Below are 21,517 nucleotides of genomic sequence, written 5' to 3'. Positions count from 1 at the left end.
ATACAACATACATCACCAATGCGTGCAGCGGGGACTCTGCTCCTGCCTCGCACTGCCAACATTTTCTTGAAGCCCACCTCCGGGAGATCAATGGCTCCTGCTGTGCACCGCAGGGACACCCCCATCTCCCAGCTCAGGGCCTGCAGCATCTCCCCACTCCTGCCGCCGCAGACTTCATGCAGCAATGACCCTGATTCTGCCTCCTGTGACCCCACTCTACCGTCGTCACCCCCCCCCCCGGTAAGCTAAATTCAGACTATAATACTACCCCTCACTTTTACATTAAACATTCTTTTTTTCCCTATTTTTCTCACCTAAATTAGGGGTGCGTCTTATGGTCCGCTGCGTCTTATAGTCCGAAAAGATGCTTCAATACAAAAGAAAGGGTTGAGGTCTGACCATTGTGGCTATGTACATGTTAATTTCCTAAAAGCACAGGAATTAGGAGTCTGACTTAAAGGGAACCGGTCACTGGGTTTTCACAATATAAACTACGGCCATCACCTTTACCTCCTCTTTTACAGTAGTCTAACAACCTGCATATAAGCCCTTATCTCCCTCTTCATAGCCCCAAAAATACCTTTTATAATCCCCTCTTTCTCGTAGTCTGGCCCATTGGACGTCGCCGGTCTTGCTCTGCACCTCCTCTCTCACCACAATCGCTGTCCTCCTGTCCTGCTTCATGTGAAAGATGCATCCTACATCATCCACACAGCGCTCCCATTCTTGTTCCTGCTCAGGTGCACTGAAGGCAGATTAAAGTATTGTAATGCGCATGCGCCAGCTTTACTTCCGGCTCATTGGCGCTATTTTGTCTTCATCTGGCGCATGCACATTACAGTACAATAAAGTGCACCCCGGCAAGAGTGAGAATGGAAGCACGGTGTGGATGACATAGGATGCATCATCCATATGAATCAGGGTAGGAGGATGGCAATTGCGTGGAGGGTGTAGGTGGCGATCAAGACCAGAGGCGTTCATCGGATTGGACTGTGCTTTATGGAGGGGATTACAAAAAGTATTTTTTGGGCTATGCAGAAGATGTTGGAGACTCGTATGCAAGTTTCTAGACTGCTGTAAAAGAGGCGGTGCTTGCCATAATGTATGTTGGGAAAACCTGGTGACAGGTTCAATTTAGACAATAGGTCCTTTTCGAATTATACATTTTCTTTAAATTTGTAGCAGCATCCCTTCCATTACAGCCCTGTAGCTAGATCCTGAGCAGATATGTTAGTGGTCATCCCTAGAGGATCTACTGGGCACATGTCCAGTGCCAAATGGTATTCATAGACTACTGGTTACAGAGGAGCCAGGAATAGCCCGCACATGTGGGTTTCCACGACCTCTTAGGTCTCTACTGTTCAAGTTTGCAGGAAATGATGTCCTAAAGGAACTTTGTTGTTGTCCCTTTACCCCGTACCTGCACCAGGGGTGTCGTCCACCAAACAACTAGTTGTATTTACTAGCGGGTCTCTACACAGAAGAAAATTTTTTTTCAACAAAAACAAATATAGTTTATGTCATTAAGCATACATAAAATGCGTAATATCTGTGTTTGTTTTTCTTCTTAATTTAGCATTAATTGTTTCAATGCAAATTAGATTTACATCCCCCGCCGAATGGAGTTCTTAAGAATGTTCGACAGATGTTGAGTAGAGGAACGGCAGTTCAGGCCCGTTGTCTCAGCTCCGCGGATACCCCTGCAGTCGCCGTGAAAAGGCTGGTCGCTATTCTAGCTGATTGCAAATTAGATAATCAAGATCGATTGTTTCAGAGCAGAAAAAGACGTAGGATAATTAAGAAGAAAATTAGGCTTCATGGGAAACAAAAATGGAAAAAAACATTCAGCTACATATGTGGCTTGCAGCTGAACATTAATAAATGAGGCTGCAGTCTTATTATAGGGAGCCCCCATACTGTAAGTGATGTATTATGTAACTAGCGTGACATTGATAGATTTATGCTGCGAGTAAGGACACAACAAAGCATTCAATGATGGCAGACAAATCTAAAATGAAAATGGTCTTTTCCAAGTATTAGGTACAGTTGTGTGAAAAAGTGTTTGCCCCCTCCTGATGTGCTATTCTTTTGCATGATTGCCACACTGATCACTGAACAAATGTAAATATTAGACAAAGATAACCCAAGGAACCACAAGATGCAGTTTTTAAATGAAGGTCTTTATTATTAAGGGAAAAAGAAATCCAAACCTACAGGGTCCTGTATGAAAATGTAATTGCCCCCCCTTCTTAAAACATAAATTAACTGTGGAAAAGTGGAGTAAACGCCGCGCTAGCTGGACTGTATGAATATATAGCAAGTTGATTGATCACAAGAAAAAATATATATATTAATGATAATAGTAGTGGTAATGTTCGGATACTCACTTATTTGTAAAGGGTGATCTGATATGCGTAAATCGGTTTAACTGATACTGCTTGCTGGTATAGCTGTCAAAAGAACTGATATAGTGATTAAAAATACTTGAGAACTTGAATATATATGATGTAAGTATAGTATAAGGGTGTACTTACAGGTGTTAACTAGTGTGATACACTTAGGGATAAATAGAAGGAATATTTATTGAAGATGAATAGACTACTGGCGCTGTGCCAGAAGGTGCTGTAGGAGTTGCCGTTAGTATGAGGACCAACGCCTTGTTTCTGAAGCTGTTTTGAGGCAAACACATATAGGGTACAATTTTAAGGATACCACAAAAAGTAGTCAGGTATTTTTGCCCTTACTAGGGCTTGCTTAGGATCGTTGGTCAGAAGGCACACTTACTTGCAAAGTTGTAAGCAGGAAGAAGGGTTGCGTAGAACCCACCAAATGATGGTGGAACCGAGCTGTAATATGAAGCTCTGGAATAAATACCTGGGAGCAGGAATGGTAAGCGTGCACGGCGCTGTCACTGAGGTCTCAGGAATAGATGGAAAGCGTCCGCTGCCCGCGTGCTCCGACCGTGAGCAATGCTGGGATGCGGCGCGCGAAGGGGGCGGAGCTAAAATGTGACGTCACAAATGAGCGAGGACGGAGGCTCGGATAGGGCAATTAACCAACGCGTTTCAAGAGGTAACTCCTCTCTTCATCAGGGCTGACTTCCCAACCGGCTGCCCACCTTCTTTTATGCCTGAGGTTGCTCATTATACCAATATGCTTGATTAATTGGTGCTAGTTTAGATAAATGAATAATGAAGTGGAACTGTGGACCGCTTAATTGTGAATCAATAGCAGACTAGAAAGTTTAATTATGTGTGCTATAATATGGAGAAACCTTGTTCTACCAGGTGAATAGTATACTGAATGGTGGGCCTATGATTGGCCTATGATTATTATTCGGTGTATATAGAGCACCTTTGAAATAAATTAGGTGATAGACTACATAAACAATAGGTATCAGTGAAAAGATAGATATAATTAAAACCTAATTTTATTAATTAACAAGTAAAATAACATAAAACAAATATAAAATACACAATATAAAATGTACCATGTGAAGTACACTACAAGAACTCTGCCTATATAGGTATATTGATCAATCTAAAAAAGATATAAAAATTGATATAAAAATTATACCATATATAAAGGAAAATATATATATATAAAAATGGGTAAAAATGCATTCTAAAGAAGCGATTTTAAATTGGGACAGGCAAGGTGTATATGCCACTGTGTATTGATGCGTATAAAAAGCAGTAGGGCATGTGCCTGGACGTTTTAGAATGCATAAAGCTCAATCTCCTGATTAAGGCCATTAGGGGCCAAACTATCCAGCGTATATATCCATTTGGATTCGATTCGTGACATAGCCTTTAGGAAGTCCCCACCTCTAGGGTTTGGCAGGACCACCTGAATGCCACAAAAGAAAATTCCATGGCAGGAATGGTTGTGCCTCTCCGAAAAGTGTTGTGACAATGGGTGACCCTTGAAACCCTTTCTAATGTTATCCAGATGTTCTTTAATTCTAATCCGTAGACGTCTTTTTGTTCTACCTACATATATTTTGTCACAAGGACATATTAGGATGTAGATGACTCCCTTAGTTTGGCAAGTGATGTTCATTCTAATATCAAAGTGGTTTAACTTATGTGTATCTGAAAAAGAGGTATACAGTTTTTTAGGGAGTGCTGTACATTTGCAGCAAAAACATGTACCACATGGACGGAAACCTCCTGTTTTTATCAGGGATTCTATAGGCAGCAAAGCCTGCTTGTTAGTAATTGAGGTAACTGGTTTAGTTGTGGGGGCCAGTAGGAGGCCCAGATTTTGAGCTCTTGTATAGATAAACCTAGGATGTTGTGGTAGTAAATTACCAATGGATTTGTCACCCCGTAGTATCGTCCAGTGTTTGCGGACAATTTTATTGAATTTTTTGTGGTCCGCGTGAAATTGGGTTATGATGGGTAGTTGATTAATTTGATCCTCGATAGTTGGTGGATTATAATTGGCTTTAGTTTTAAAGATTAATTGGTCCCTTGGGATGGCTTCCACCTCAGAACTTGCCTGCGCTAAAATTTGAGCATCGTATCCTTTCTCTTTGAATTGGCAGTTAGGTATTGAGTTTCTATATGATAATCCTCGATTTTGGTACAATTCCTGCGTATTCTCATGAACTGACCTTTTGGGATATTGGTCAGCCATACGGGAAGATGGCAACTACTAGTATGGATGAAACTATTGGAGTCTACATCCTTATGATACCCTTTCGTAATCAGTTCGTTGTTTTCAATGCAAATAGTTAGGTCAAGAAAATTAATGCTGGATTGGCTATAAGAGGCCGTAAATTCTAGGCCATAAGTGTTAGAGTTTAGCCCCACAATGAAAGTTTGTAACTCTGGAATTGTGCCCTCCCAGATGAACAAGACATCGTCTATAAAGCGACGCCATAATTTAAGACCCCTGTGCAGATAATTATTGTTATTGTAAATATGATCCTGTTCCCATTTCGCCACATAAAGATTTGCGAAACTTGGCGCAAAGTGCGTACCCAACGTTTATTTAATAACGTTTATTACAGAAAGGCCTAAAATTTGCACCCACCACCACGGCCAAACCTTTTAATTTATATATCAGTATTAAAAAATTCTTACGCAATTTAGCTTTAAAAAAAGATTTTTTAAAAAAGGGCCCACATCAGCATAATGTCGGATATGCAGTTCAAAACCCTGCACCGTCTGAATATATTCACACAAATTTGTCTCAACCATCCACCTTCAATCCCCTCAGTGAGTACTCCAACTCATTTAGGGCTTTCGAGACTCTGGTGACCACAGACATTAAAAAAGGTTACCGAAAAAAATCCGGCCATACACCACACAATTTGAGTTATGGTGAACGTAAGGCCATAATTGAACTCCAGGAAAACAACAATATCATCATTCGCCCAGCCGATAAGGGGGGCGGTATTGTGGTTCTAAACCGCAGTATGTACCATAACGAGTCCGTGAGACTCTTAGGAGATCCAGTTACATACAAGAAACTAACCTTTGACCCCACCACTAATTTTACACAAAAACTCAATATACTGGCATCCAAAGGTAAACTTTTAGGAATCCTTACAAAAAAAGAATATATGTTCATTAATAACAAAACACCCTCAACAGCAATATTCTATCATATTCCTAAAATGCATAAAGATAAGATAAACCCCCCTGGGAGGCCAATTATCTCAGGCATAAATTGCCTTACAGCCAATTTATCAAAATATGTCGATACTCATTTACAAAGGTGTATGATCTTAATACCCGCCTATCTGAAAGACAAGTCTTTATATACAGTAATCGATCCCACTCTAGGCTGTCAGGCTACCAACTATTTCTTACAAGCCTTAGGAACTTATAAAACATCTCAAATTCAATTTATTATTGACAGCATCGACTTTATCCTGAAACACAACTATTTTACATACGACAAACAGTATTATCTACAAACCCACGGGACCGCAATGGGTACGCGCTTTGCGCCAAGTTTCGCAAATCTTTATGTGGCGAAATGGGAACAGGATCATATTTACAATAACAATAATTATCTGCACAGGGGTCTTAAATTATGGCGTCGCTTTATAGACGATGTCTTGTTCATCTGGGAGGGCACAATTCCAGAGTTACAAACTTTCATTGTGGGGCTAAACTCTAACACTTATGGCCTAGAATTTACGGCCTCTTATAGCCAATCCAGCATTAATTTTCTTGACCTAACTATTTGCATTGAAAACAACGAACTGATTACGAAAGGGTATCATAAGGATGTAGACTCCAATAGTTTCATCCATACTAGTAGTTGCCATCTTCCCGTATGGCTGACCAATATCCCAAAAGGTCAGTTCATGAGAATACGTAGGAATTGTACCAAAATCGAGGATTATCATATAGAAACTCAATACCTAACTGCCCAATTCAAAGAGAAAGGATACGATGCTCAAATTTTAGCGCAGGCAAGTTCTGAGGTGGAAGCCATTCCAAGGGACCAATTAATCTTTAAAACTAAAGCCAATTATAATCCACCAACTATCGAGGATCAAATTAATCAACTACCCATCATTACCCAATTTCACGCGGACCACAAAAAATTCAATAAAATTGTCCTCAAACACTGGACGATACTACAGGGTGACAAATCCATTGGTAATTTACTACCACAACATCCTAGGTTTATCTATACAAGAGCTCAAAATCTGGGCCTCCTACTGGCCCCCACAACTAAACCAGTTACCTCAATTACTAACAAGCAGGCTTTGCTGCCTATAGAATCCCTGATAAAAACAGGAGGTTTCCGTCCATGTGGTACATGTTTTTGCTGCAAATGTACAGCACTCCCTAAAAAACTGTATACCTCTTTTTCAGATACACATAAGTTAAACCACTTTGATATTAGAATGAACATCACTTGCCAAACTAAGGGAGTCATCTACATCCTAATATGTCCTTGTGACAAAATATATGTAGGTAGAACAAAAAGACGTCTACGGATTAGAATTAAAGAACATCTGGATAACATTAGAAAGGGTTTCAAGGGTCACCCATTGTCACAACACTTTTCGGAGAGGCACAACCATTCCTGCCATGGAATTTTCTTTTGTGGCATTCAGGTGGTCCCGCCAAACCCTAGAGGTGGGGACTTCCTAAAGGCTATGTCACGAATCGAATCCAAATGGATATATACGCTGGATAGTTTGGCCCCTAATGGCCTTAATCAGGAGATTGAGCTTTATGCATTCTAAAACGTCCAGGCACATGCCCTACTGCTTTTTATACGCATCAATACACAGTGGCATATACACCTTGCCTGTCCCAATTTAAAATCGCTTCTTTAGAATGCATTTTTACCCATTTTTATATATATATATTTTCCTTTATATATGGTATAATTTTTATATCAATTTTTATATCTTTTTTAGATTGATCAATATACCTATACAGGCAGAGTTCTTGTAGTGTACTTCACATGGTACATTTTATATTGTGTATTTTATATTTGTTTTATGTTATTTTACTTGTTAATTAATAAAATTAGGTTTTAATTATATCTATCTTTTCACTGATACCTATTGTTTATGTAGTCTATCACCTAATTTATTTCAAAGGTGCTCTATATACACCGAATAATAATCATAGGCCAATCATAGGCCCACCATTCAGTATACTATTCACCTGGTAGAACAAGGTTTCTCCATATTATAGCACACATAATTAAACTTTCTAGTCTGCTATTGATTCACAATTAAGCGGTCCACAGTTCCACTTCATTATTCATTTATCTAAACTAGCACCAATTAATCAAGCATATTGGTATAATGAGCAACCTCAGGCATAAAAGAAGGTGGGCAGCCGGTTGGGAAGTCAGCCCTGATGAAGAGAGGAGTTACCTCTTGAAACGCGTTGGTTAATTGCCCTATCCGAGCCTCCGTCCTCGCTCATTTGTGACGTCACATTTTAGCTCCGCCCCCTTCGCGCGCGGCATCCCAGCATTGCTCACGGTCGGAGCACGCGGGCAGCGGGCGCTTTCCATCTATTCCTGAGACCTCAGTGACAGCGCCGTGCACGCTTACCATTCCTGCTCCCAGGTATTTATTCCAGAGCTTCATATTACAGCTCGGTTCCACCATCATTTGGTGGGTTCTACGCAACCCTTCTTCCTGCTTACAACTTTGCAAGTAAGTGTGCCTTCTGACCAACGATCCTAAGCAAGCCCTAGTAAGGGCAAAATATACCTGACTGCTTTTTGTGGTATCCTTAAAATTATACCCTATATGTGTTTGCCTCAAAACAGCTTCAGAAACAAGGCGTTGGTCCTCATACTAAGGGCAACTCCTACAGCGCCAGTAGTCTATTCATCTTCAATAAATATTCCTTCTATTTATCCCTAAGTGTATCACACTAGTTAACACCTGTAAGTACACCCTTATACTATATTTACATCATATATATTCAAGTTCTCAAGTATTTTTAATCACTATATCAGTTCTTTTGACAGCTATACCAGCAAGCAGTATCAGTTAAACCGATTTACGCATATCAGATCACCCTTTACAAATAAGTGAGTATCCGAACATTACCACTACTATTATCATTAATATATATATTTTTTCTTGTGATCAATCAACTTGCTATATATTCATACAGTCCAGCTAGCGCGGCGTTTACTCCACTTTTCTACTAGTCTTCTTACTTTTTAACAGGTACTCGCACAGAACCAGTCTTAAACGCCAGCTGCTCCTGAACTTCTTCTCCCCCCTTTCCTCTCGGTGGTAAGCGCCAGTGCCATTATTTAGTTTTCATAAATTAACTGTGGTTTATTACATCTTTGGGAAGCGGAGTTCAAATTCCGTAGCAACAACGGGGCATGATTACTGACAGACCTGTTCTCAATCAAGAAATCACTTAAATGGGACCTGCCTTATAAAGTGAAGTAGACCATCAGATCCTCAAAAGCTAGACATCATATGCGATCCTAAGAAATTCTGGAACAAATGAGAAACAAAGTAATTGACATCTATCTGTCTGGAAAAGGTTATAAAGCCATTTCTAAAGCTTTGGGACTCCAGCGAACCACAGTGAGAGTCATTACACCCATGCAAATATTTTATGTCATTATTTAGTAAAGCTTTAAAAAGGGAAGGATCTGGTTAAAAATAAAAATGTACCCCCTACCCTGGTCAAGGGGTTGTCTAAGAATAAAAAAGATGACCGATTCCGGAATCTAAGCTTGTGACAGCATTTTATCCTGCATTTGTGTATGTCACCCAAAAATTGGAAAAAAAATGTTTTCTCCATTGTGTTTTGTATGTTTTCTTTATGCACTGAAGTACTGAGATCACGGCTGTCTTCAGAAACATTTTGGACCATTCAGGCAAATAAGCAGGGCCCCTGAATTATTCATTCTGCTCATTAATCTACATCTTGTATTCTGTTACTTAGATTCTTTCCTAGCACGGCAGCACACTGCTTAATCATTGCAATATGTGATCTTAATGTAGCCTCTATATCTATATATATAAGAGGCATCGTGATTACTCGCTAATCCCGCCCCCTGCACAGAAGCTCCGCCCCCACCCCCACCACATCACCACACATAATCCTGCCCCCACTCCATTACCACACACAATCCGCACCACATCACCACACACAATCCCACCCCCACAAATCCCGGCCCCCCACCACATCACCACACATAATCCCGCCCCCCACCCCATTACCACACACAATCCCGCCCCCACCACATTACAACACACAATCCCGCCCCCCTACCACATTACCACACACAATCCGCACCACATCACCACACACAATCCGCACCACATCACCACACACAATCCCGCCTCCCCACCCCATTACCACACATAATCCCACCCCCCACCCCATTACCACACACAATCCTGCCCCCCACCACATCACCACACACAATCCCGCCCCCCAACACATTACCACACACAATCCGCACCCCATTACCACACACAATCCCGCCCCCCCACCCCATTACCACACACTATCCCGCCACCCCACCCCATTATCACACACTATCCCGCCCCCCACCCCATTACCACACACTATCCCGCCCCCCCACCCCATTACCACACACTATCCCGCCCCCCCACCCCATTACCACATACTATCCCGCCCCCCCACCTCATTACCACACACTATCCCGCCTTCCCACCACATCACCACACACAATCCCGCCCACCACCACATTACCACACATAATCCGCACCACATCACCACACACAATTCTGCCCCCCACCACATTACCACACATAATCCCACCCGCCCACCAACCAACACACATAATCACGCCCCCCCACCACATCACTACATATAATCCCACCCCCAACACATCACCACACATAATCCCGCCCCCCACCACATCACTACACATAATCCCGCCCCCCACTACATCATCACACATAATCCCGCCCCTACCACATTTCCACAGATAATCCTGCCCCCACCACATTACCACACATAATCCCGCCCCCCCCACCACATTACCACACATAATCCCGCCCCCCACCGCATTACCACAGATAATCCTGCCCCCACCACATCACACACATAATCCCGCCCCCACCACATAACCACACATAATCCTGCCCCCCACATCACCACACATAATCCCGCCCCCCACCACATCACCACACATAATCCCACCCCCACCACATTACCACACATAATCCCGCTTCCCCACCACATCACCACACATAATCCCGCCCCCCACCACATTACCACACATAATTCCGCCCCCCACCACATTACTACACATAATCCCGCCCCCACCACATTACCACAGATAATCTCGCCCCCCCACCACATCACCACACATAATCCTGCCCCCCACCACATTACCACACATAACCCCGCCCCCCACCACATCACCACACATAAACCCCCAACATATCACCACACATAATCCCGCCCCCCCACCCCATTACCACAAATAATCCCACTCCCCACCCCATTACCACACTTAATCCCCCATTACCACACATACCACCCCCCACCACATCACCACACACAATCCCGCCCCCCACACATTACCACACACAATCCCGCCCCCCCACCCCATTACCACACACAATCCCGCCCCCCCACCCCATTACCACACACAATCCCGCCCCCTCACACCATTACCACACACTATCCCGCCCCCCGACCACATTACCACACACAATCCGCACCACATCACCACACACAATTCCGCCCCCCACCACATCACCACACATAATCTCGCCCGCCCACCACATCACCACACATCATCACGACCCTCCACCACATCACTACACATAATCCCGCCCCCAACACATCACCACACATAATCCCGCCCCCCACCACATCACCACACATAATCCCGCCCCCAACAACATCATCACACATAATCCCGCTCCCCACCACATTTCCACAGATAATCCCGCCGCCCACATTACCACACATAATCCCGCCCCATCACATTAGCACACATAATCCCCCATTACCACACATAATCCCAACCCCCACCCCATTACCACACTTAATCCCCCATTACCACACATAATACCACCCCCCACCATATCACCACACACAATCCCACCCCCCACCACATCACCACACACAATCCGGCCCCCCCACCCCATTACCACACACTATCCCGCCCCCCACCCCATTACCACACACTATCCCGCCCCCCCACCCCATTACCACACACTATCCCGCCCCCCCACCCCATTACCACACACTATCCTGCCCCCCCACCCCATTACCACACACTATCCCGCCCCCCGACCACATTACCACACACAATCCGCACCACATCACCACATACAATTCAGCCCCCCACCACATCACCACACATAATCCCGCCCGCCCACCACATCACCACACATAATCACTCCCCTCCACCACATCACTACACATAATCCCGCACCCAACACATCACCACACATAATCACGCCCCCCACCACATCACCACACATAATCCCGCCCCCCACCACATCATCACACATAATCCCGCTCCCCACCACATTTCCACTGATAATCCCGCCGCCCACCACATCACCACACATAATCCCGCCCGCCCACCACATCACCACACATAATCACTCCCCTCCACCACATCACTACACATAATCCCGCACCCAACACATCACCACACATAATCACGCCCCCACCACATCACCACACATAATCCCGCCCCCCACCACATCATCACACATAATCCCGCTCCCCACCACATTTCCACTGATAATCCCGCCGCCCACCACATTACCACACATAATCCCGCCCCCCCACCACATTACCACACATAATCCCGCCCCCCCACCACATTACCACACGAGGCTTCTTCCCCCACCACATTAATACACATAATCCCGACCCCCACCACATTGCCACACATAATCCCCCCCACACATTACCACACACAATCCCGCCCCCCCTTCCCATTACGACACACAATCCCGCCCCCCACCCCATTACCACACACAATCCCGCCCGCCCACCACATCACCACACACAATCCCGCCCCACCACCACATTACCACACACAATCCGCACCACATCACATTACCACACACAATCCCGCCCGCCCATCACATCACCACACATAATCACGCCCCCCACAAAATCACCACACACAATCCCGCCCACCCATCACATCACCACACATAATTTCGCCCCCCCACCACATTACCACACATAATCCAGCCCCCCACCTCATCACCACAGATAATCCCGCCCCCCACCACATCACCACACATAATCCCGCCCCCACCACATTACTACACATAAACCTGCCCCCCCACCACATTACCACACATAATCCCACCCCCCCACATCACCACACATAATCCCGCCCCCACATTACCACACATAATCCCGCCCCCCACCACATTACCACACATAATCCCACCCCCACCACATCACCACACATAATCCCACCCCCCCACCACATCACCACACATAATCCCGCCCCCCACATCACCACACATAATCCCGCCCCCCACCACATTACTACACACAATCCGCACCACATCACCACACAATCCCGCCCCCCACCAACCCATTACCACACAATCTCGCCCCCCACCACATCACCACACACAATCCCACCCCCCACCCTATTACCACACACAATCCTGCCCCCCACTCCATTACCACACACAATCCCGCCCCCCACCCCATTACCACACACAATTCCGCCCCCCCCACCCCATTACCACACACAATCCTGCCCCCCACCCCACTACCACACACACACTCCCGCCCCCCCACTCCATTACCACACATAATCCCGCCCCTCCACCACATTACCACACACAATCCCGCCCCCCCATCACATCACCACACATAATTCCAGCCCCCCACCATATTACTATACATAATCCCGCCCCCCACCACATCACCACACATAATCCCACCCCCCACCACGTTACCACACATAATCCAGCCCCCCACCACATCACCACACATAATCCCAGCCCACCACCACATCACCACACATAATCCCGCCCCCACCACATCATCACACATAATCCAACCCCCCACCACATCACACATAATCTGCACCACATCACCACACATGATCCCGCCCCCACCACATTACTACACATAATCCCGCCCCCCCACCACATTACCACACACAATCCGCACCACATCACCACACACTATCCCGCCCCCCTCCACCCCATCACCACACACAATCCCGCCCCCCACATCACCACACACAATCCCGCCCCCCACCACATTACCACACACAATCCGCACTACATCACCACACACAATCCCGCCCCCTACACATTACCACACACAATACCGCCCCCCCTCCCCATTACCACACACAATCCTGCACCCACCCCATTACCACACACAATCACGCCCCCCACCCCATTACCACACACAATCCGGCCCCCCCACCCTATTACCACACACAATCCCGCCCCCCCACCCCATTACCACACACAATCCTAGCCCCCCACCCCATTACCACACACAATCCCGCCCCCCCACCACATCACCACACATAATCCCGCCCCACCACATTACCACACACAATCCCGCCCATCACGCCCCCCCACAACATCACCACACATAATTCCGCCCCCAACATCACCACACATAATCCCGCTTCCCCACCACATTACCACACATAATCCCGCCCCCACTACATTACCACACGTAATCCCGCCCCCACCACATTACTACACATAATCCAGCCCCCCACCACATTACCACAGATAATCTCGCCCCCACCACATCACCACACATAATCCTGCCCCCCCACCACATTACTACACATAATCCTGCCCCCACCACATCACCACACATAATCCCCCCAACATATCACCACACATAATCCCGCCCCCAACCCCATTACCACACATAATCCCCCCATTACCACACATAATACCGCCCCCCACCACATTACTACACACAATCCTGCCCCCCACCACATCACCACACATAATCCCAGTCCCCACCACATTACTACACATAATCCCGCCCTCCCACATCACCACACATAATCCCGCCCCCCACCACATCACCACACATAATCCTGCCCCCCACCACATTACCACAGATAATTTTGCCACCCCACCCAATTAGCACACATAATCCCCCATTACCACATAATCCCGCCCCCCACCACATTACCACATACAATCCCCCATTACCACACATAATCCTGCCCCCCACCACATTACCACACACAATCCCACCCCCCACCACATCACCACACATAATCCCAGCCCCCCACCACATTACTACACATAATCCCGCCCCCCACCACATTACCACACATAATCCCACCCCCCACCACATCACCACACATAATCCCGCCCCCCACCACATTACTACACATAATCCCGCCCCCCACCACATTACCACACATAATCCCACCCACCCAACAACTTTAGCACACATAATCCCGCCCCCCCACCACATCACCACACATAATCCCGCCCCCCACCACATTACTACACATAATCCCGCCCCCACCACATTACCACACATAATCCCGCCCCCCACCACATTACCACACATAATCCCGCCCCCCCACCACATTTCCACACAATCCCGCCCCCCACCACACATAATCCCTCCCCCACCACATTACCACACATAATCCCGCCCCCCACCACATTACCACACATAATTTTGCCCCCCCACCACATTACCACACATAATCCAGCCCCCCACCACATCACCACACATAATCCCGCCCCCACCACATTACCTCACATAATTTCGCCTCCCCACCACATTACCATACATAATCCAGCCCCCCACCACATCACCACACATAATCCCGCCCCCCACCACATTACCACACATAATCCCACCCCCACCACATTACTACACATAATCCTGCCCCCCCACCACATTACCACACATAATCCCGCCCCCCACCACATTACCACACATAATCCCGCCCCCCACCACATTACCACACATAATCCCACCCCCCACCACATTACCACACATAATCCCACCCCCCACCATATTACCACACACAATCCCGCCCCCCCACCACATTACCACACATAATCCCACCCCCCACCACATTACCACACATAATCCCACCCCCCACCATATTACCACACACAATCCCGCCCCCCACCACATCACCACACATATTCCCGCCCCCCACCACATTACCACAAATAATCCCGCCCCCCACCACATTACCACACATAATCCCGTCCCCCAAAACAATACCACAATTATTGTTATTAACTTCATTTTAAGTTAATTTACCACCTGCGTAAGCGCTATTGAATGTTGTCATTATTTACTTTAATCACCAGCAGCATTAATTAGATAGCAATGAGCGTGCCGAGCGTTAGCTGGCTGGAAACAGCTAGTTATATACTATATATTTAGTTTCTCCATGAAAGTGAGAAAACAGAATACTTAATTGGTGTGAAATAAAGAGCACTGTTAGGAACTAGGCTTGCCCATTGTTACAAATCAAGGTATTTTTGGACTCCTTTTTTGCCAAGTGCCCTGACAGTATCACCTGCACTGCCATGATGTGGCTTTAATTGATGTATTGTGGAGGCATTATCAATACTGCTGCATCATGCCAGCACTAAGACATCCTCTCCTCCAAGAAGGTGAAATCTAGACAACCCATACTACACCATCTACACAATATAATTCAGCAGTGTTTTTCTACTAAATATAAGAGCAGCATGATGTAGGGGCAGAGGCCCTGATTCCAGCAATGTATCACTTACTGGGCTGCTTGCTGCAGTTAGGATAAAATCACAGTTTTATCTACTGCAGAGCTAGCAGTTTGCTAAATGCTGAGCTCTGCATAACCCCACCCACACCACTGATTGGTTGATTTCTGTGTACACTGTGCATAAGCAGAAAACTGCCAATCAGTGGTGGAGCGTGTGGTTGGACTACATGGCAGCAGGTTTACGAGTCCTCTAGTGATAATCTCCTGCTGATAAATCACTGATTTTTTCAAAACTACTGCAATCAGCCCATGACTGCAAACAGGGTCTTTGTCCCTACATCAGATTACATATTGGTGGAACAGATTTCCACATATTGGCTGCCAGATTAGATGGTGAAAACCTTGTGAAAGAATCCCTTTAACTGCTACATCTGACAGTAACCATAATAATGGGGTTTCTCTATCTATGTCATTTATGGCATATTGATTTTTTAAATGCCATAAATGTCTTATTAGTAGGGGGCTGACTACTGCGACCCCCCCAACTACTAAGCTACTATCACCAGCTCAGTTTAACACACTACATTTTAAGCAGAGCGGCAAAGAGTCACACAAAAGCCTCCGGTGTGAGAACCATTCCTCTCGAGCCAGCAGGCACCAGAGTAATTATTAGTTATTACATTAATCATGAAACGCTGAGTTTTACGCAGATGAATTTAATATTTTAAATAGTTACTTCATGTTTAGCATGGTAATATAGAAAATGAGCTGAAAATTAACAAGCAATAAAAGGTTAGATTAAAACGTATTCTGCATTTTATATAGGGTAAAATTCTATTTATAGAGGAGGTAAAGCGAAATGTAATGGTCATGTAACAGTAATGTCAGGAGGTAATAAGCATCTAAGTGTGGCTTTACAAGTGTGCTGCAGAAATATACCAGGAATAAACAAGTGACCAGAAAGTAAAAATAACCATTGTTAAATAAATGTACTTATCTTTTATTTTCCCCACTTACTCTTTCACCATGCTGACATATGCCCCTACAGTTTTTACTCCACTAATCCTCACCCTCCTTCACTTTCCCTACACCCCAGCACCCTCTAAGTAAATAATTATCTCTCCTTCCCTCTTACCTCCCTACCTGACCTCATCTGCTGACCCGCTCCTCAACATCACATCTCTCCCACTAAACCTTAAACCAGGCTGGCCTCTCTCCTTCTCCCACCTATTCTCCCTCTGTCTGCTTCTACTCACTCCCAATACTGGATTCCCACAGCTGATACTTTCCATTAATTTCCCTCTCCTACCCCTCCCTATCTAATATGAAGTACCACAATGTCTCCTACGTAAAACCCGTGCCCTTAATGCCCACGCCCCTGCTCCCTCTCTCTGGATCACTCTGCAATGCACGCTCCATCTGCAACAAGCTCTATGTGATTCATGACCTCTTTACCTCTCGCAATCTTTCCTTCCTGGGCCTGACCAAAACATGGCTGACACCCTCTGAAACCGCCTTCTCTGTTGCACTGTGTTATGTGGCCTCTACTTCCCCACACTCGTCTCCCTAGTAACAGGAGTTACTTTCTACCAACTGCACCTTCAACCCAATCCCACCTCTGCCCTCCCTTATCCTCCCTTATTTTGAAATGCACTCTGTCCATATCTACTCTTCCTCCAACTTCCAAGCGGCTGTCATATACCGACCTTCGGGCCTGGCCACTGCCTTAATTGACCAATTCTCCATCTGGCTTCTTCACTTTCTTTCTGCTGACAGTTCCACCATCAAAATGGGTGTCTTCAACATCCCTACTGACAACCCTCCAGTCAGCAGCCTCCAAACTCTGTGGCTTACTTAATCTTTTGGACTTACTCAGTGGTCCGCCTCAGCCATCGACATTGACATACATTAGACCTTATCTTCACCCATCTCTGCTCCCTATCTACCCTCACAACCCTCCCCCTAGCTAACCACATCTACCCACTTTCTCATCCCTGTCCTCCTCACCTGTCACCCATGTCCAGGAACTAGCGCACCCCCAGAGAAACCTTTGCACAGCTAGAAACTCACACACTAACTCTATTCTACCACTGTCATCCATATATTCACCCCACGACACAGACACTGCCACTGCTTTTTACAATGCCAATCTCATATAAGCTATTGACTCGGTTACTCCTCTCGTGCATGGCAGAGAGTGACGAATCAATAGACAACCCTGGCACAATAACATCACTAAAAAGTTTCGGCAAGTTTCCAGGATTGCGGTGCTGCATAGGAAGAAAACACATTCGCAAGATGACCTCACCTTTTTCAAACAAGCAACATTCGCATTCAAATCAGCCCTTACCTCTGTTAAACAGGCCTACTTCACAACTCTGGTATCGTCCTTATCCTACAATCCCAAACAGTTATCCAATCTCCCTCATCTCTGCTGAGGATTTTACCACACACTTCAAAAATAATATTGACCAAGCAAGACAAGTCTTTATTTTTCAGCCACCACTTTGTATACCAAACCAATGCCCTTCCCCAATAACCTACCTCTCCAACATCACTGAAGGTGAGCTTACTCATCTCCTCTCCAAATCACACCTCCCCACTTGTGCATTTGACCCCATCTGATCCCACCACCTCCCCAACCTCACCACCAAACTTATCCCATCCCTCACCCATCTCTTCAACTTATCATTAACTTCTGGTACCTTTCCTTCTGCTTTTAAACATGCCAAAATCACACCTTTCCTCAAAAAGAAATTCCTCAAACTGACTGCTATGTCCAGCTATTGCCCCATATTTCTGCTCCTATTCGCTTCCAAACTCCTTGAACAGCACATCCACGCCAAACATTGCCCCCACCTTATCTGTCGCTGTCTTCGATAACCTACAATGCGACTTCCATACCCATCATTCCACTGAAACTTCCGTGATCAAAATTACTAACGACTTACAGCCAAAGCTAACAGACCATTCTCTATACTCCACCTTCTAGACCTGTCTTCTGTCTTCAACACAGTTGACCACTGCATCCTACTACTGTCTCCCACTCCCACACTACCACATCTCCTACCTCCTGCCCATTCTCTGTGGGAGTTCCTCAAGGCTATGTCCTAGGACTCCTACTCTTCTCCATCAATACACTTGGCCTGGGACAACTCTTAACCCCTTCAAGTCGCGGCCCTTTTTCGTTTTTGTGTTTTCGTTTTTCGCTCCCCTCCTTCCCAGAGCCATAACTTTTTTATTTTTCTGTCAATATGGCCATGTGAGGGCTTATTTTTTGCGGGACGAGTTGTACTTTTGAACGACATCATTGGTTTTAGCATGTCGTGTACTAGAAAACGGGAAAAAAATTCCAAGTGCGGTGAAATTGCAAAAAAAGTGCAATCCCACACTGGTTTTTTGCTTGGCTATTTTGCTAGGTTCACTAAATGCTAAAACTGACCTGCCATTATGATTCTCTAGGTCATTACGAGTTCATAGACACCTAACATGACCAGGTTATTTTTTATCCAAGTGGTGAAAAAAAATTCCAAACTTTGCTTAAAAAAAAAAAAAAAAAAAAGTGCCATTTTCCAATACCCGTAACGTCTCCATTTTTCGTGATCTGGGGTCGGGTGAGGGCTTATTTTTTGCGTGCTGAGCTGGCGTTTTTAATGATACCATTTTGGCGCAGATATGTTCTTTTGATCGCCCGTTATTGCATTTTAACGCAATGTCGCGGCGACCAAAAAAACGTAATTCTGGCGTTTCGGATTTTTTTCTCGCTACGCTGTTTAGCGATCAGGTTAATGCTTTTTTTTAATTGATAGATCGGGCGATTCTGAACGCGGCTATACCAAATATGTGTAGGTTTTGTTTTTTTTTTATTGTTTTATTTAGGATGGGGCGAAAGGGGGGTGATTTAAACTTTTATATTTTTAATATTTTTTTCACATTTTTAAAAACTTTTTTTTCCCACTTTTGCCATGCTTCTATAGCCTCCATGGGAGGCTAGAAGCAGGCACAGCCCGATCGGCTCTGCTACATAACAGCGATCATCAGATCGCTGTTATGTAGCTCAAATGCAGGTGTGCTGTGAGCGCCGACCACAGGGGGGCGCTCACAGCCACCGGCGATCAGTAACCATAGAGGTCTCAAGGACCTCTATGGTTACCTTCCTGACTCATCGCCGACCCCCGATCATGTGACGGGGGTCGGCGATGACGTCATATCCGGCCGCCCGGCCGGATGCGGTAGTTAAATGCCGCTGTCTGAGTTTGACAGCGGCATTTAACAGGTTAATAGCGGCGGGTGAATAGCGATTTCACCCGCCGCTATTGCGCGCACATGTCAGCTGTTCAAAACAGCTGACATGTCGCGACTTTGATGTGCGCTCACCGCCGGAGCGCACATCAAAGCAGGGGATGCGACATGCGCAGTACATGTACGGCGCATGTCGCGAAGGGGTTAAAGTCCCATGGCTTCCAGTACCACCTATCTGGTGATGACACTCTGATCTACCTCTATGGCCCGGATGTCACCTCTCTGCTCTCCAGAATCCTGGAGTGTCTATCAGCCATATCCTCCTTCTTCTCCCCTCTTTTCCTCAAGCCCAATGTGCACAAATCTGAACTCATTTTATTTCCTCCATTGCACGTTTCTTTCTCACCTGATTTATCACAATAAATGACATCATGTTTTCTGCTGTACCAGAAAATCTGGTACCTCACAGTAACCCTTGATTCTGCCTTGTCCTACAAACCGCACATCCAAGCTCTCTCCACCTCTTGTCACCTTTAACTCAAAAACATTTCCAGAATCCGTCCTTTCCTCAACCATCAATCTACAAGTAACTGATATTTGTATTTTGTATGTAACCCCTTCTCATGTACAGCACAATGGAATCAATAGTGCTGTGTAAATAAATAATAATTATAATAATAATAATGTTTATGGAGGTTTTAAGAACTGGACAAATGTGAAAATTTAGGGATGTCCTAACTAAAAGCAAGAAAAGATTTTCACCAACTTATTGGCTCAGTGGCTGGAACTGATTCCTAGAATCATCAAGGTCCTTGGTTTTTTACCCAAGAAAGAACAAAAGCAGTATGACGTTTTTAAGGAAACTGGCAGCAAATGCAGATTTTATGAGATTTTATGCAGTATGGGTTGTGGTGCTTTGGGGGAATTCCTAGACTGCAGAGGCTGAAACTTAGAGGGTTATTCTCATTTTGAGTGCTTAAATTGCAAAGTGTTTGTAAAACCAAGCAACTTTAAAATGTACTTGATGTTTACTACTTGTTCCATAAATTAACAACCAACGCTGGAGTCTAGCAGTGGTGGCCAAACAAGCAGTGCTTACAAGCACTTTCAAAATAAGCTT

The 21,517-nt window shown here is 45.5% G+C and overlaps 1 protein-coding gene and 1 long non-coding RNA gene across 6 annotated transcripts in view; one reads left to right on the top strand and one right to left on the bottom strand.

The window, feature by feature from the left end:
• LHX6 (LIM homeobox 6) overlaps nucleotides 1-21,517 on the bottom strand; it is a 246,813-nt gene that overhangs the window by 59,208 nt on the left and 166,088 nt on the right. The window lies entirely within an intron of this gene.
• The window catches only part of LOC143809236 (uncharacterized), an 88,510-nt gene that overhangs the window by 55,351 nt on the left and 11,642 nt on the right, over nucleotides 1-21,517 (top strand). Inside the window, exon 2 of the long non-coding RNA XR_013222164.1 lies at nucleotides 8,678-8,746. This is a non-coding gene — a long non-coding RNA (uncharacterized LOC143809236). The remainder of the gene's footprint in view (nucleotides 1-8,677; nucleotides 8,747-21,517) is intronic.

The sequence above is a fragment of the Ranitomeya variabilis genome, chromosome 2, assembly GCF_051348905.1.
Source record: "Ranitomeya variabilis isolate aRanVar5 chromosome 2, aRanVar5.hap1, whole genome shotgun sequence".
NCBI classification, from domain to species: Eukaryota; Metazoa; Chordata; class Amphibia; order Anura; family Dendrobatidae; genus Ranitomeya; species Ranitomeya variabilis.
The sequence above is the reverse complement of the archived record's forward strand: the minus strand, read 5'-3'. Positions and strand labels throughout refer to the sequence as shown.